At 40.0% G+C, this 6,709-nt stretch overlaps 1 long non-coding RNA gene across 2 annotated transcripts in view; it reads left to right on the top strand.

The window, feature by feature from the left end:
• Positions 1-3,255: 3,255 nt before the first annotated feature.
• LOC103656474 overlaps positions 3,256-6,709 on the top strand; it is a 323,615-nt gene continuing 320,161 nt past the window's right edge. Inside the window, exons 1-2 of one of the 2 annotated variants that reach the window (XR_566623.2) lie at positions 3,256-3,323; positions 4,169-4,259. This is a non-coding gene — a long non-coding RNA (uncharacterized LOC103656474). Of the gene's footprint in view, positions 3,324-3,381; positions 3,470-4,168; positions 4,260-6,709 lie in introns of those variants that run through there. The other variant, XR_566622.2, reaches the window with a different exon arrangement.

Genomic DNA, 6,709 nt, shown 5'->3' with positions numbered 1-6,709 from the left:
AGAGTGAAATCTGTACCCCTGGGCATCTGAGGAAGCAAATCTGATTATTCCTAGTGTTTAGGATGTGATTCCCTGGAGCATTAGGAAGACTTGGGATGACGCTTTCTCATTTCAGTTTGAAAAAATATCAGTTTCTTTTTTTTAAATCATATTTATGAATAAAAATCAAGCAATATCCTCTATACAAGGATTGTTTGGAGTAAACTCTCTTTGCACGTACATGCCGACCTGATTGTGATTTGGTTCCCTAGCCGGTCTAATACTGTCTGTTGGATCAACCGATCGGGAAATTTCTGTTTATTACCCAGCTGATTTTCCTGACTGCCATTCCGCCTGCCCTCATTGACTAATGTGACTAAATGCTTTTCCTCCTGTGTCAGTAGATAGCCTATTAGGGTTCTCTGTGTGATTTAATTAAATAAGGCACTCCCCAGAATTCAAAAACAAAGTCAATTGACATTGAAACGATTAGAAATACACATAAAATATGTGAAATTAGGTGGAAAGATTTCATGGGCACTATTTCTATTACTTTTCTCCGTAGAGAGTCTGTTCTTCTCACATCCCCCACACGCTTCATACTGAGGGTGAGGATGGGAATGCAGCTTCCACTCATGATCAAAAGGGCTCCTTCTTGAATGCTCAGGACATTGGTTTCTTACACCCCACCCACTCTTAGCCAACACTGTCCGTGTATTGTTTTGAGAATTTGACAACTAACTCAAGGTCTTCCTCTGTCCTTCAGTTTTCTCAAGTTATCCTGCGAACCTCAGGGCTGTTCGCACGATGAATCCAGCACTTTGTCTGTTTGATTTCCCCGGTGAATCTCCATTCCACATCAGCAGCAACCCGCACCTAAGAGGCCACACAGTACCAGTCGTAACTGAGAATTTTTTCAGTTGTGAAGTCTGGAGTCCATTGCTCCACTTTTATAGTTTTCTGTTTCTTTGGATTTCTTACCAGCTTGCTCTCCTTATTTTTGTTCTTCCACACCCTTACAATTCCCACTCCGTTGCTTTATTTTTCTGGATGCCACTAGTCCTTACTGTGTTCCCTTTCTTCCTTTTACACGCTCAACTCCTTGGGCTGTCACCTTAATCTTACCTGATGTCTCTTTCATCACAGCCACCTTGCAAAATTTCAACTTTGATTCTGTTCACACCATCCTTCTCTGTTTCTGTGCCTTATAAGTGGCATAATATAATGAAAGGGGGAAAAATCTAACTCTAGGATCGAGTTTTACTTCAAATTTATTAGTTTGTTTTATTAGTAAGTCTTTAGCTAAGCAGGACCTTTATTTCTCCCCAGGATTTATTGTTTACTTAAATTCAAAGATAAAATTGTTGGGGCATCTGGGTGGCTCAGTTGGTTAAGTATCTGACTTCGGCTCAGGTCATGATCTTGGGGTCCTGGGATCGAGCCCTGAAGCGGGCTCCGCGCTCAGCGGGGAGTCTGCTTGTCCCTCTCTCTCTCCCTCTGCCCCTCCTCCTGTTCATGCTCTCTCCCCTGCCAAATAAATAAATCAAATCTTAAAAAAAAAAAAAACAACAAAAAAGAAATATAAAATTATTTACCTAGGTTTTTCTCCCATTTCCTGGATGTACGCGCTCATATTTTTGTCATTTTCCTCTGCACTTGATTCTATTTAAGCACTCATTCAGCAAACTACTTTCGTACCTCACAGAAAATCTAGAAGGTATTTGCCAAAATTCCATATACTCATTCCCCCTTCCTTTTCAAACTACAGAGTTGTATGTGTCTCTACCAGTTCTTTCTCTCTTCATTCAAACTCTGGCATGAACACTCTGCTCTCTCTTTGGGAATTGTGCTCCATCAGTCATCCCTTCTATTTTTATTTTTAGCAATATCTTATCCTTTGGCCCTTTTCCTCTAGCATATAAGCAATTGCTAACTTCCCCCACCTTATAAATAGGGAAAACAAAAACTTCATTGCTCACACCATTATACTGCCTACTATCCTTTCTTTCTCTAGTTTACAGTTGAAATTTTTGAAAGAACATTCTATATTAGTTAATCACAATGCTTACATCCCACTTATAAGCAAACATTCACTTTTACTTCATTTCCAAACATACTGTAACTGGGGACTCCAAAGATATCTTAAGGACATTTTCTTGTCTGACTCTACTTATTTGGCATCATTGATTACCCCTGTCTTCTTGATTCTACTTAAACTTTTGCTATTCACTCTTATCTGAGAAAGAACATTACTGGAAGGAATTAATGGGAGACTAGATGTTACAAAGGAAATATAGTAAATTTGAAGCTATAGGAACTTTGCAAAATGGAAAAAAAAAGGAGAGAATAAAAAGTACATATAGACTTGTGGGACAACTTCACATAGCCTAATATATGTGTAACTGACTTTCCTAAAAGAGAGTGGGAAACAGAACATTTAATTAAGTGTCACCAAAAATGTTCCTAATTTGATGAAAATTATTAACTCATAGATTCTAGGAGCTAAGTAAACCCCAAAGATACACATGAGTTTCAACTTCTGCATATTTGTGGATGACTGTCAACTAGGGAAGACACGATTTTATTTTTTATTTTCTAATTTTTTAAAAAAGGTTTATTTATTTATTTTAAAGGCGGGGGGGGGGCAGAGGGAATGTGAGAGAGAGAAACTCATGCGGACTCTTCCCTGAGCACCAGTGAGAGGCAGGCTTGATCTCATCACCCTGAGATCGTGACCTGAGCGGAAACCAAGGGTCCCAGGCTTAATCCACTGCGCCATCCAGGTGCCCCGCGAAGACAGGTTTTTGATCAATTACTTTTTTTATGTAGTGGACAACGTATTAATACATCTTTACCTGGATGCCCCATATATACTTTAAAGACAACGTGACTACTCATTTACCTATGTTTGTCAACCCGCACTTATTGAGATGCTGGTAAGTTCCAGACATGGCAAGCGGGATCAGAATTACAAAATTGAAAAGAATGGTTCCTGATCTCTAGGTGTCTTCATAAGACAGACAAGGTATTTAAGATGTGATGTGTTAAATTCCATAATGGTGATGACTAAAAGGTAAGAAATACCACAGATGAAGGCATAACTGAATCGGACTGGGGGAATCAGCCAAATGTACTATTATTTCAACTGAGTGCTGAAAGTTGTAAATTGACTGCTGTTTTCAGGTCATTTGTGAGAGCTCTGCGGCACCGCTTTGCGAGTGGAGCGTCTTGCGACCCTGGCTGCTTCGACCACCAGAGGGCGCCCTTTCCCCGCCCGGATATCCGTCTGCGCCAGCGGGAGGCCCAGTTACTGCAGGCTGCGCGACTCTTGGAGTGTGGACGAGGTGCTTGGCCCTAGGTGGTTTGGGGGAGAAAGGCGAAGGCTGCGTGGGGGCATTTTGAGGGAAGGGTACCTGGGAACAAAATCTAGGGGCCAGAACAGAGTCAAAGGATGGCCCGGGAAATGTGGGAGGGCGCTGAGGAGACGCGGGTAGGTGGACGCGGGCTCCCTTGGGCTCGTGGGGGAGGGGGGCTTTTAGAGGCGGTGGTCTTGGCCTGAGAATTCTTAGGCGTCGAGAGGAGGAGGTCCTGAAAGTATAGAAGTGAGAGGAGGCGGCTTATGTTTGGAGAGACGCCGCCAGTAGCTCGCCCAAGTCCAGAGGGGTGGGGGGTGGGGGGTGGGGGGGGTGAAAGAATAAATTTGTTTAAAAAAAAGAGAGCGCGATCATTTTTAACTTAGTTAAAACGTATTCATTAAAACAGTAGCGACTAAGTCAGATTACAGTAGGATGAATAGAGAATAGGATATAAAGAAATGGGAAGAGGAAATACAAATACTTTTTTCTTAGCGTGTAGCTATATAGGAAGGTTAGAAATGGGACAATCACCAGATCAGAAAGTAGGGATGACACATAAGGGGAGAACCATAACTTTGTGTAAACATCATGGGATGCAAAGTAGTAGTGCTCACCAATATCTGAATTCCCTTCTTCCTTGCAACACCATTGTCCTACATCCGGTTACAAACCCTTGCCTTTAGTGGGGCCAGGTGACTGACTGACTTCTGATCAGAGAAATTTGGGCAGAAATTATGCTCAGCACTACCAGATGTGACCTTTAAAATCTCTTATGGACTCTTCTGTATTCTTTATAAAATTAAAAGAATTCCTTTTCTCTCATGTGGTTGCAGATGATCCAGAAGACTTGGTGAAATGGTGGAGCACAAGGGAGAAAAAACCTTGGTCTCTTAACCACAGTGTGGAAGCTTATCTACTGACATGGTACTGTGACATGACTATCTTTAAATTTAATTTCTATTTCTTTAGTCCTGTGGATATTTGCTTTGCAGTGTTTCAGGTTGCAGCAGTTTTCAAAACAGAGCTTCTAAACTCTTTGAAGGATTTTAATAATTCCTTAACATGTTTTATTGGGATGTCCAAGTATATTCTTTTATTTACTTGTGATTTATTGCCTCTGGTTCCCACAGTCCCCAGAGTTAACATTTGTGCCGTTGGGTGCAGAGAGACAAGCCAGCCCACGTGCACTGCCCCCACCAGAAGTCATTCCTCTCCCTCCCTTTCTTTCACTGCCACTCCTGCTGCTGTGGATCTGTACCCAGGTCCTGGCCAGCTTTTTCTCTCAGAGCCGCAGGAGTCCTGGGGAGGGCTAGGCAGGTGCATGTTGCTTTGACAACTCCACCCTTGCTAGTTGCTGCCAAGTGTATCTTTTTTGCTCATAGTTAAGATCTACTGTTACAAAGGATCTCACTTAGAAACATAGGTCCTGAGATAAAAGTATTTAAGAATTTCAAGAAGGCAACAGCAGAGCATTAAACCAAGTAAACCAAGTGTGGAGATCCCTTTTGGGAATGGAACCTTGTACAACTGAGCCAATTGCCCGATGACGGAGCTGTTAAAATTCCAGAGGTGGTTCAGATTTAGGTGCTGTTTGATCCAGAGGTTTATAATGTCAGGATTTCATTCTATTTTTCTCTGACTTTTTCTCTATTTTTCTTTGACTTTTCAGTCTGAGTTATTTCCTGTATTGGTTCCATCCTTTGACTAGCTTCCTGCCTGGAAGAAAAAATGGTCACAGGAGTTCCAGGTCTCTTATGAGTATGTTAGGTAGTCCTAAGCAAAATTGTATTTTTGTTCCAGATTTCTCATTACATGTCTTGAGATTCTCACCAGTTAATTAGGCATGGGTTACATGGCGTGTGCTTAAGGGATAGGCTACCTGATTGGTTTAGTGTAGCTTACGTGCTTCACCACTGTAGTTTCCTGGAACCAGTGGCTCCCAGCATGATAACTAAGGACTTTTGGGAAGTAGGAATTGATACTATGGAAGAAATCAGAAATGTCCACCACAAAACATTTCTTGATTTAATGATTGACAGATTGGAAAACTTTATCCTGGGAGAGGATTTGTGAATATGCTTCTTGTTTCCAAAGTGTTAACTGAAAGTGTAACTAGTATCGTATGAGCTGCTCTCTAGGTAAATATCATATGATGGTTGTTAAAGAATTGTGGTGAGAAACATCTGTCTACTCAGGGATATTGAAAAGAAGCACTGGGTACAAAAAATGCTCAGTATTTTTCCAGCACTGCTGGAGGAATATGTCTGAAGGCTTCAGATGACCAGTACTAGTTATATTCTAGATTTATGTATCTCTGAAGATATAAAGAATAAAATACTAGCCTGATGTAAATATCCGTGAATCAGTGGCAACATTTCCTATAATTATTCTGTGGTTAATGGACAGATTCTCTTATATAATTTGGTTTGCATAATGAAACTGCACACCGGGAGAGAGTGGTATATGCAAATTAATAGTAGCTACTAATAAATTATCAATCTAGCTTAAAATAAGTCTTTGAAAAGAGTTCTGGGGTGTTCCATCTCCCAAGAAACTGAATATCATTCAGGATTTGAAAAACCAAAGAAAAGAACAAAATTTAAAACAAGTAAACAAAAGGATCTCGATGATGTTCTCAACTTGTATAGCTGAGGATCTGACTCCTGGTAACTTCATACATTTGTTTGTCCATTAGTTAGTTAATTAATTAATATCACACATCGGGCACTGCAACGGTTTCAGATTTGTGCTGAGATGCAAAGATAAGGCTAATCTGATGGAGTGGACCGTTGATCATTGGGCCCAAAATCTTGTTTTCTCATGATCTTAGCAATAAAACCTAGCCATTGTTCCTGATTCTTATGCTTCACCACCAGATTACAAAAATGCTATCATATAAGTTTAGCTATGATTATATATACTTGTTGATTTCCTCTGTGGGGTTGTACTGAAATACATAATTTTACAAAATGTTATTGATATTTCTCTATCTAGAACTTATACCTTAAGTAGGAAGACAGGCATGAATGAAGAAAAATTTAATGTATTTTGATTATTAAATAATGCAGCGTATAAATTGATAATTTCAAAGACATTTATTTTTTACTGTGATAGCCACTGAATTTCACTTTTGGGGGCTATATTATTCTTACAAAATAGATTATTAGATTATAATTCCCCTCCTCCTCAAATCATTTTTGGTTTGGGTTTTCAATTAGCAAGACAAGCAATTACTTTTGTTGAATCTGGCAGCTAGCCACTGTTTTTAATTGAAGCGGTATTTTGCAAAATAAAGAGCATGATGTTATTCCAGGAAGTGGTGTTGATGTGTTAACAGGAGTGAAGTATAAGGAATGGTGATTATATATTTTTAA

This window comes from Ursus maritimus, unplaced genomic scaffold (genome assembly GCF_017311325.1).
Source record: "Ursus maritimus isolate PB19 unplaced genomic scaffold, ASM1731132v1 scaffold_5, whole genome shotgun sequence".
NCBI classification, from domain to species: Eukaryota; Metazoa; Chordata; class Mammalia; order Carnivora; family Ursidae; genus Ursus; species Ursus maritimus.
This window is presented reverse-complemented; position numbering and strand designations above follow the sequence as displayed.